The sequence below is a fragment of the Amblyomma mixtum genome, chromosome 5 (assembly GCF_055824585.1).
Source record: "Amblyomma mixtum isolate Tamu chromosome 5, ASM5582458v1, whole genome shotgun sequence".
NCBI classification, from domain to species: Eukaryota; Metazoa; Arthropoda; class Arachnida; order Ixodida; family Ixodidae; genus Amblyomma; species Amblyomma mixtum.
In genome coordinates this window covers 180,404,646-180,415,349 of record NC_143016.1, presented here as the reverse complement: position 1 = coordinate 180,415,349, position 10,704 = coordinate 180,404,646, and the positions used below count along the sequence as shown (strand labels likewise).

The 10,704-nt window shown below is 46.8% G+C and overlaps 1 pseudogene; it reads right to left on the bottom strand.

The window, feature by feature from the left end:
• Positions 1-8,295: 8,295 nt before the first annotated feature.
• LOC149344960 (uncharacterized) lies at positions 8,296-9,508 on the bottom strand (annotated as a pseudogene).
• Positions 9,509-10,704: the final 1,196 nt, after the last annotated feature.

Genomic DNA, 10,704 nt, shown 5'->3' with positions numbered 1-10,704 from the left:
CTGCTCCGTCCGCCATCAATTCGCCACGGCCTACCATCCGCAGACGAACGGCCTCACTGAACGTCTGAACCGTACCCTCACCAACATGATTTCCATGTACGTCTCCGACCATCACCGCGACTGGGATATTAGCCTCCCATTTGTTACATTCGCCTACAATTCTACACGTCACGATACAGCCGATTTCTCCCCTTTTTACCTTCTTTTTGGCCGAGATCCTTTGCTGCCCTTCGACAGTGTACTGCCCGCCACCGCCTCCACGAGTCCTTACGCTCGGGACGCCATCGCTCGCGCCGACGCTGCCCGTCTTGTCGCCCGCCAGCGGCTGTCGGCCTCCCAAGTCAATCAGAAACGACGTCATGACTGTCGCCGTCGTGAAGTAACCTACTTTCCTGGATCCCTTGTGTTACTCTGGGTCCCTTCCCGCCGTGTGGGCCTTTGTGAAAAACTGCTCCCCCGATATACAGGCCCTTATCGGGTCGTACGTCCGGTGACCGCGGTGACGTACGAGATCACCCCGCTACATCCGCCATCCCCGCCCGCTGCACCCCGCACCGACATCGTCCATGTGTCCCGCCTCAAACCTTACAACTCGCCGTCTCGCTGGCCTGTGTAGTGCGCACCGGGACGGTGCTTTTGCCGCGAGGGGGGGTCATGCTACGGACGCTGGGAGGACGACGAAGTGGTTTGTAACGAAGACGACGCTGAGGTGCGCGCTTGTGTGCTGAGAGACTACTCCATGATGACAGAGCCTAACAGCTCCTCGTTCGTCCCGGCGTAGTCGATAACCAGCGGGGTAGCGGCTGAGTACCTGGCGGTGTTTTGCTAGCTTGCCCAATTTGTCCTTCTTGTTTTCTGTGCCTGCTCCTGTTATAGGGTGATAGGGCGCGGGACGACGGCTTAATGTCTACCTCTTCTCCCGGCCAAGGGTTTTCCCCTTGGTCGGCCTCTCTTCCACAGGACCAGCTCCCAATCGATGTCTTTTTTCGCAGTGGAGTCACCAGCATTCCTGTGGCTTTAGTTCCAACTGATGGAGGCACCATTCGTTTGAACAACCCGGAAGCGGTGCAGGTGGCCCTTCAATCTACATCGCCTCATTTTATGCGAATCACAGATGTGCGGCAGTTCGGCAAGGGTGGGATATTGTGCAGGTCACCGGAGAAGGATTGTGTCGCCGACCTTTTGAGGTGTACCTCCTTCGCCAACCACCCGGTGAGCGCATTTATTCCGCCTCATCTAGCATGTTCCAAGGGCTTAGTCCGAGGTGTTGACTCTCGATTGAGCCCTTCAGAAACGCTGGAGAACCTCTCGTCTGCGGGCGTCATTGCGGTCCATCGTTGCAGCAGAATGGTAGAGGGGGTGAAAATACCTACAGAGTCCGTCATAGCCACATTCGCAGGAGTAGTGTGCCCTTCAGAGATCAAAGTGTGGCCACTAGTGTTTCGAGTTGACGCATTTAACTCTCGTCCCCTTCAGTGTCAGAACTGTTGGAGATTTGGCCACAGCGCCAAAGCGTGCAAATCGGGCTCACGCTGCTGTGCATGCGGCGAAAGCCATGCTAGAGAAGAATGCCCTGAACAGCAAGAAAAATGTTGCCTGTGTGGTGGTGCCCACTCTGCCAACTGTCCTGATTGTCCTGCACGAGCTCAAGAAGTGCAAGTTCTAGAGATAATAGATAAACGTCGATGCACGCGACGAGAGGCCTTTGCCGCAGTCAAAGAAAGAGCCTCATGCTATTCTAGTGTGGCTGCAAAATGTCCACCTGCAATGGACGCCTCTTGGACACAAGCAATTACCGCTGCGGTTGAAAAAGCAGTGGCGAATGCAATGGAACGTATTATGGAAACGGTATCCACGTGCATCTCACAGGTAGTAGCTACCCAGATGACTAATCTGCTGCAAGCGCACGCCGTTCCGCTCTTGTCCTCTATGGTTTCGGCTGCTCCTCCACCATCTGTGGACATCAATAGCGCTCCACAGGGCCAAAGTCAGCATGAGCGACAAACGACTCCTGAAAAATCTCTCCCGAACAGCGTTAAGGACGCATCCTCTGATGAATGTGTTGAGATGGAATTCGATACCCGCGCCCAAAAACGAAGTGGGTCTCCTTTGAGTATCCCGGATCCATCTTGTCACCAGTCCAAGTCCCAGAAAAGTCATGCAAATCAAAATCCTAAGACCAGGATTCTCGAAGCGGCAGTTGCCGCTGCAGCACTCCCGCCAAGATAGGGTCGTTAAGTGTTCTTCAATGGAATTGCCGATCTATATCCTCAGCTTCAACAGATTTAATTTGCCTATGTAATCAACTTCAACCGGATGTAATTGCATTACAGGAAACATGGCTTTCTTCAGATATTAATTATCATCTCAAACATTACCGTTCGTTCCGGCTAGACAGGTCTTCACGAGAGGGAGGGTTGTTGCTGCTGATTTCCTTAAAGTTTTGTCACAGGGCCTTCATTTCTTTTCAGTATGCGGACAGTCAGTGCGAAATACTTGCGGTTGATCTCAGTATCCCAGGTCAACAGCCCTTTACTGTAGCTAACGCATATTTCCCTTCAGGTGTGCATGACACTCGGCCCCTTGACTCATTGATGTCTAGCAGCAGATCTCAGGTTTTATTAGTTGGGGATTTTAATTCGCACCACGTGACGTGGGGGTTTAAAACAGATTGTTTCGGCTCTAGACTATTTGATTGGATTTGCGACAACAACATAGACTGCAACAATTCAGGAATGCCTACATTTGTACGTGGTCTCTGCCGCTCTGTTTTAGACTTAACTTTTTCCACCCCAGGAGTCTCTGTCTCGTCTTGGGCGCCTGTTGACTGCGCGACAAACAGTGACCATTTACCGATTAGTTTCAGGGTTGCGTGTAACTTAACTCTTCCCGAACGACAACAGCGCACCTTCATAAATTACGTTCGCTTTAAAGACACTCTCAAATCAGCTCTCACAATCGATTCGGACCGAAACACCACTACGAGTTCCGAATGTAAAGCTACACATATATGCACACTGTTGGAACGCGCAAGGCAAAAGTCTGAATTCATTGTCACAGGATCTAAGGATGCTATCACCAATAATTGGTGGAATGCAGAGTGCACGCGTGCCTATAGACGGCGGAAAGCAGCCTGGAAGAAACTCCTCCTAAACCAATGCCCCAAAAATTGGTTGGATTATAAGTATGTCGCAGCAACATTTAAGCGCACTATCTCCCGCGCGAAGGAGGAGTATATTACAAGTCATTATGATTTTCTTTCTCAGTCAGGAAATAAACGGGCCTTGTTTAATTTTATGAGGAGAAGGAAAGTGATTCCTCCGGCTGTCAATATTGAATCCCTAGTTCAATCCCCTGCTGACATCGCTAAGGCCTTAGAGGGAATTGCGGGTGGCCTAGAACGTCGATTCACATCTGCACTTCATTATCCACCTACATTCTCATGCATCTCAAGTGATTTCATTGAGGTCACTATGCCTGAGCTTTCGCAAATTGTTTTGCGCCTATCTCCAGCGGCTCCTGGCCCCGATAAGGTCACTACATCTATGATTAAAATTTTGTTTACCGAATCTCCTGAAGATCTGTTGGCTCTGGTTAACCATTCCCTTAAACGTCCATGGATTCCCCATGAGTGGCGTCTTGCGGAAATAGTTCCAATACTTAAAAAACAAGGGGAGGGTTTCACTTCTGACAACATACGCCCGATTTCATTAACATCGAATTTAGTGAAATTGGTGGAACGGGTTCTGCTTCGTCGTATCATGTATTTCATTTCTGCAAATGATATCTTGAATCCTTGTCAAATTGGTTTCAGGCCGGGCTGTTCGATTTGGTGTGCTCATACTGACCTTGAGAGCCGTATTAAATTAGCTCGCAGCACTAAACAGTTTGCCGCGCTTGTCACTCTGGATATCAGTAAAGCCTACGACAGCGTCGAGTACTCGATGCTGTTACACAGATTACAGGTCCTTAATTTCCCAATCTATTTCGTAGCCTGGATCTTTGCTTTCCTGGAAAACAGAGAATTTTATTGCTGCCGAAGTGGTGTTTCTTCAAAGAAATTTTGACAGACAAGAGGTGTTCCGCAAGGCTTAGTTCTTTCCCCTGTTCTTTTTAACATCTTTCTCAGCTCCATTCCATGCATCCATAATGTGTCAACTTACGTGTACGCTGATGACATCGCATTTTTTGCTTCTGCAAAAGATATTCACTCTCTGTATCAGATCTTGCAGGATTACCTCAATATTCTTGACAACTGGTTAGGAAGTATTCATCTGTCCCTCAATGTGAACAAATGCGCCTTGTTGGTCTTCCCGGTTTCTCATCCTGTACATATCTGCGTTTCTTATAGAAATCATATAATTCCTCAGGTTCAAACAGTGAAGTATCTTGGAGTGATCTATGACTCTACTCTTTCCTGGCGGCCTCACATTGAGCAAGTTTCTTTAAAAGGAGCTCGGGCCATTGGCATCCTGCGTCGGCTTTGTAGCACTAGGTCAGGGATGAGAAGGCACACACTTCTGCTGATCTATAAAATGTATGTCCGCCCAATTTTGGAGTTCGGATGTGTTTTATTCTCAGGAGCTCCTGCCTATAAACTTCGACCGCTTGTGCTCTTGGAGCGTGAGGCGTTGCGCCTCTGCTTGGGACTTCCAAAGTATGTAGCTAATGTTGTCCTGCACCTTGAGGCGCGAATTCCATCTTTATTAGCCAGATTTCGCCTTTTAACAGTCCAAACCTTTTTAAATTTGTACGACTCTCCTCTCCACACATCCAATGTAATATTTCTTAGTCAGCCCGCAGTCTTTTTAAATGCCACCTGGTCTCGTTTGCATACTCCGCAGATATGTTTCGTGCAGTCTCTCCTCGATCCCTTAAACATTAAGCTCCCAGATATCCATCCACTGCATAACATCTCACCTTCAGTCGAGATTGCATTTGATAACATTTTCCCATCGAATGCCAAGCTCCAGCCCTTTCCTCTCCTTCTCGGTTTGTTACAGGACCACCTAAGATCCTTTCCTTTTCATATTCTCATTGCTACCGATGCCTCGCAGGATCGTGAAAAGGCAGGTGTGGGCATTTTTTCACCTGCATTGGGATGGTCATTTTCTCTCTGTCTCCCTGACTTCACTCCAATTTATCTGGCCGAATTATTAGCTGTCATTCTAGCCTTACGTAAATTAGATCCTGCCGTTTCCAAAGTCATGGTTATGACGGACTCTCTGTCTATTTGCTTTTCATTATCATCACCCTCTGAGTCTCGGGCTTTACGCCTCTTTAAGCAGCTGATCCCGCTTCATCTAAATTCGGTGAGGTTGCTTTGGGTACCGGGTCACGTGGGCATTCAGTTAAATGATGTTGCTGATTCTTTAGCAAGGGCCTCTCTCTGTGGCCCAATAATTGCTGTCCTGCCAACCTGCGCATATACAGCTGCGGTGAGGTTTCGCAGTTACACAATATTTCAGGAATTTTCAGCCTCGGCGCTTACTTCATCCCCCGAATACAAGCATCTTCTGCACCCTTGGAGCAGCAAAGACTAGAGTTCGCGCAGACTGGAGGTCTCTTTCACGCGTTTGCGATGCCGAGTTCCTCTGCTTAATTTCTACCTTCACAGATCTGGTCTGGCGGTTTCTCCACTGTGTCCATTTTGTGCCGAGCCTGAGACAGTGGATCACTTCCTGCTGTTCTGCCGCCGATTCTCTTGTTTGAGGAGGCGCCTATTAGAAAATCCGTTTCACCAGCTGGGTCTGCCTGTGTCCTCTGAGGTTGTTCTTTCCTTTGGCGCTACTTCGCTTGGACGAAGCAACAGGAGTGCGCGCTGTGCAGTTCAAAAATTTCTTTTAGAAACACAGCGACTCCCATGCTAATATTATTTTTTTTCTTTTTTTTTCTTTTTCTATTTGTTTTAAATTTTCTGATTCTCAAACTTTTAATTTATTATTATTATTATTTTTTTTCTGTCTCTCTTTCAGTCAATACAAAATTGAATCATTCCATATGTTGCATTCAAATTTGCACATAATGCCGTCCTCCCATCTTCGATCTCCCTGCTAACAGGTCCCCTATCGTTGCGTCGTCCAATCTGTCAGCCTATACCCTATTAATACTCCTTTTCCTCTAAAACTCTTAATCATTCAAACAGTTCACCGCCTGTGTCTTGGCCACTCCCCCGTAGTGGGTATGTGCGATTCTACTTGAGGCCAACCAACCAACCAACGACTACTCCAAGCCGTCGGTCCCTTGCGTAGCAGGTTACCTCTGCTCTTTCTACTGCTGCTTCTAGCCGCCACGTATCAATATAATAATAGAAGCGGACCAAGGACAGATCCTTGTGGGACACCGGATGTTACTGGGACGGACTTAGACAGGTGGCCGTTAACATAGACTGCGAACTATTAATTAAAAATTCTTCAATCTTTTTTAAAATATTAGCGTGTAGGTTAAGCTGCGAAAGTTTTAGTAATAGTCGGCGGTGAGGGACCTTGTCAAAGGCTTTCGCAAAATCTAGAAAAATGGCATCGGTCTGCATGTTACGGTCGAGATTAGCATGTAAGTAATGAAGGAAGAGTGCTAGTTGGTTTTCGCATGAGAGGCCCTTGCGAAATCCCTGTTGTGAAGGATGGAAAAATTCGTCTGCGTCAAGGAAATTGATGATTTGTGAGGATATGACGTGCTTCATTATTTTACACGGTACACTAGTTAAGGAAATCGCGCGGTAATTCAAAGGTGAGTCTCTGTTACCCGATTTGTAGACTGGAACGACCTTGCCCTGTTTCCAGTCAGCTAGAATGATTCTTGAAGACAGTGACTGTGAAAAAAAAAAGACATAAATAGGCTGCACAAATAGTGTTCACATTCTTCAAAAATTTTGAATTGATTAGGTCCGTACCAGCCGCAGACGAAAGTTTATTATTACGAATTATGGATGAGATGCCTTCTTCGCTGAAGGTGATAGCCGGCATAAAGGATTCCAAGTTAAAGGATGATAAGTGTGGAGGCGCGTCAAACTCGGTGGTGAAGACAGATGCGAATGCATAGTTAAAAGCATCTGCACAGTCGTTATCAGCAACAGGTTCACGCAAGTCATTAGTTAACGTAATATGGGAACAGTGCGTAGGATTTAAGACCTGCCAAAATTGCTTTGGGTTGCTTATTAGTAGGTTTGGTAAGTCGTGGTGATAAAATTAGTGCTTGTCGTCACGAACGTAATGTAAGTATAATTTTTCGATTTCGTAAAATTTTTTCCATGCGGCAGGCGTGTCGATGCGTTTGGCGGAGTAAAAAAAAATCGTTTTTTTTTTTGCTATGCGTTTTAAGGGCCGAGTAAACCAGGTTTATTGCGATAGTGCGAAAAGTAATCGTCGGGACAAGCGTATCAGTGAGACTGTTTAATTTGTTCTTGAAGATTGACCAGCTTTCATGAATTGAGCGAGTGGGAAATGTGGATCCATATTCGGGGAAAAGGTGCTAAGATCATCAGTTATTGCGTTATAGTTGCCTTTATCGTATAGACGTATTGGTTTTTCAGATGTCTGCTTTTTAGTGGAGTGAAATGAAAATAGAGCATGTATGACTTTGTGGTCACTGATTTCCGGAAGAAAACTGATATATGTTAGTTTTTCGGGGCTATTGGTTAATATCAGGTCGAGTGTGTTTGCTGATTCTTCTGTCACACGGAGTGGCTGCGACACTAATGGGTGGGGTCAAATTTAGACACATTTCGATAAAGTTCTTTGCCTCTGCATGGCATGTTATTTCAGAGCTAGTTAAGTTCTGCCAGTCGATTTCAAGGTAGTTAAAATCACCAAAAAGAAGGATGTAAGCATTTGAATATGTGGAAAGAAGTTTATGAATGGTATTATTGAGATGACGTGGGAAGTCAGGATTAGTCTGCGGAGGTCTGTAGCAAAGGCCGAGCAGTACTGTTACGGGGGGAGTGTGACAAATGAGCCATAATGATTCGATGTCAGAAGTGAGGTCAACAACAGAGCATGATATATCCCTATGAATTGCAGCAAAGACACCCCCCCCCCCCCCCCCCGCGAATCTTTCCGATCATTTCTATATACATTGAAATCAGGCAAATCAGTTAGGATGAGCATCTATTACATCACTTTTTAGCCAGGATTTTATTAATATGAGTATGTTGCTCCTGGATGACGAGATGATGTTTGATACGAGTTCACGTTTAGGAAGGAAGCTTCGGATGTTAGTGAATAATATGGAAAACGAAAGAACATTGCGGGGCGTGGTAAGTCGATGTTTTGTTGATGCTTGGTGACTATGCAACTGCTATGCGACTTCTCGAACAGCATCAGACGATGCGTCGAATGTGTAACGTTCTGAACCGATATGCAGTGTTTTGAAGCGTAAAGAGTACTTGTCAGAGTGTGCTTTGGCAAATGTTAGCAATTGCTTCCGTGCGTCTTGAACGGGGCGGGAAAAATCTTCACCGATACTGTAACCGCTGTTTTTAAATTTCCGGCCATTTGATAGAAGAGCGTTTTTGGTTTTGTACGACAAGAATTTTACTATTGCAGGACGAGTTCGATCGGCTGAGTGATTGCCAAGACGATGTGCTCTTTCTATGGCGGTAGGTTCCACCCGTATACCTAGATTATTCTGACAAATATCAATAACTATTTTTTCGGACTCATCCCATGATTCAGTGCTATTGTCGGGGATGCCAGAGAAAATAAGATTATTCCAACGAGATCTAGTTTCTGCGTCGTCAAGGTGTGCTTCCTGTTCGTACATCTTATTATTCATGGCTATTGCGTTTGCTTGCATTACATTCTATATCTGTTCTTAAGAGATTAAGTGTTTGATAGTGTGTTTCTAGTTCAGCAATTCGTTTGTTTAGGTCTGTAATTGTTTCATCCGTCTTGCTTAGCTGGGTTTTCAAGCCGTGTATCTCGGCAATCAGTTGTGTGTGGCCGGCGGTTAATTTCTCTAATGCAGCCTGTACAGCAACCAGGGTTAGTTTCGGGACCAGGGTTAGTTTCGACGTTGCCTGATAACATTAACAAAGAATGAATTACACAAGCGCACTCAACAGCAATGGCAACACAGCACTGGGGGCTCGGGAACTGCACTAGCATATAGTTACTTGATTTTTTAGCGAAGAGGACGTACGGTTTACTGACCTGCATCGCAAAAGTGAGTGGTTTAGGTGCCTGCGCCGTAGTGCAGTCACCGAGCCGACAGAGTCGTGTCGGTGGATGACGACCTTTTAAACATAGTGATGTCGATGATGATGCGGTTGCCCATGGTCGGGTGAGTTCCGGAAGTTGCTCTAGCGGCAGATCTAGCGGGGGGTGCGGCTGACGGGTGTTTGGTGGTAGTAGCCGTATCCATATCCAGTGCGAAGCAGTACAATTGGCGATGACGCCCCCATAGGTAGGCACGCCAGAGACGGCAGCAGCAGGCTGCCAAACCCAAGGATGGTCATCTGCATCGCAAAAGGGAGTGGTCTAGGTGCCTGCGCCACAGTGCAGTCACCGAGCCCACGTGAAGAATACGTGAAGAATGTCGTTCAGTTATGACAATTTTTGCTTCCAAGCGCTTCGTTGCCCCACTGCTCTCGAGTGAAAAGCTGAGGACAAGACTTAAACCAAATAGTCATTTTTCTGAACTACTTCCCTTAGTGGCTTGTACAGCAGCAAAATAATACAGATGGTTGCGCATGCCTCTGGATGGTGTTGACTACACGTAGATTGATGATGCGATGCGAAGACATTTTCCTCATTCGCAGTGGCAAAGTAGCTTTATTTGAGGACAAATTCAACCGAAGATTATATCTTTTATGCGAAGCATACTACTTTAGCTACCACTTCAGCCCTTCACCGTGGTTATGCGCCTCCAAATAACGTGATACATGACGTCACACCACGTGACACGATGACGTCACGACAGTAGAGAAACGGGGGCCCACGCGCGCCGTCGCTGTGGTTGTGCGCCTCCAAATCACGTGATACATGACGTCACACCACGTGACACGATAACGTCACGACAGTGGAGAAACGGGGGCCCACCTCGCGCCGTCGCTGTGGTTGTGCGCCTCCAAATCACGTGACACGATGATGCCACACCACGTGAGACGATGACGTCACGGCAGTGGAGAAACGGGGGCCCACCTCGCGCCGTCGCTGTGGGTGTGCGCCTCCAAATCACGTGATACATGACGTCACACCACGTGAAACGATGACATCACGACAGTGGAGAAACGGGGGCCCACCTCGCTCCGTCGCTGTGGTTGTGCGCCTCCAAATTACGCGACACGATGATGCTTCGCATTCTCCAGGCTTAACCAAGTTAAGCCTCAGCCATTTTTCCCCTTTCGAAACATGAAGAAAAATCGTTAAAAGTGACTAATTCGCAAAGAGAGCTCACAAAATCAGCCCTGATAAAAATTTATTTAAAGCTAATTTTCCCCGTCAGGCTAAGCTAACAAAGAGGAGTCGAAGGAAAACAGGCCGCTGATGAAGAGAGATTTAGATAAACGAGTCGGTTCTGCATGTCGATCCATCATGCGGCTCTTCCATAGGCTAAAATGTCCAATCAGCATTAAAAGATCGCATGGAACCCTGGAGACTTTGAGGACAGGCAAGAACCGTATACTGTAAGGTGAGATTCAATGTTCTTTTTGATTGTCCGCTGTAGTATGTCCCAGAAAAGCACTCCACCACAGCACAACATAAA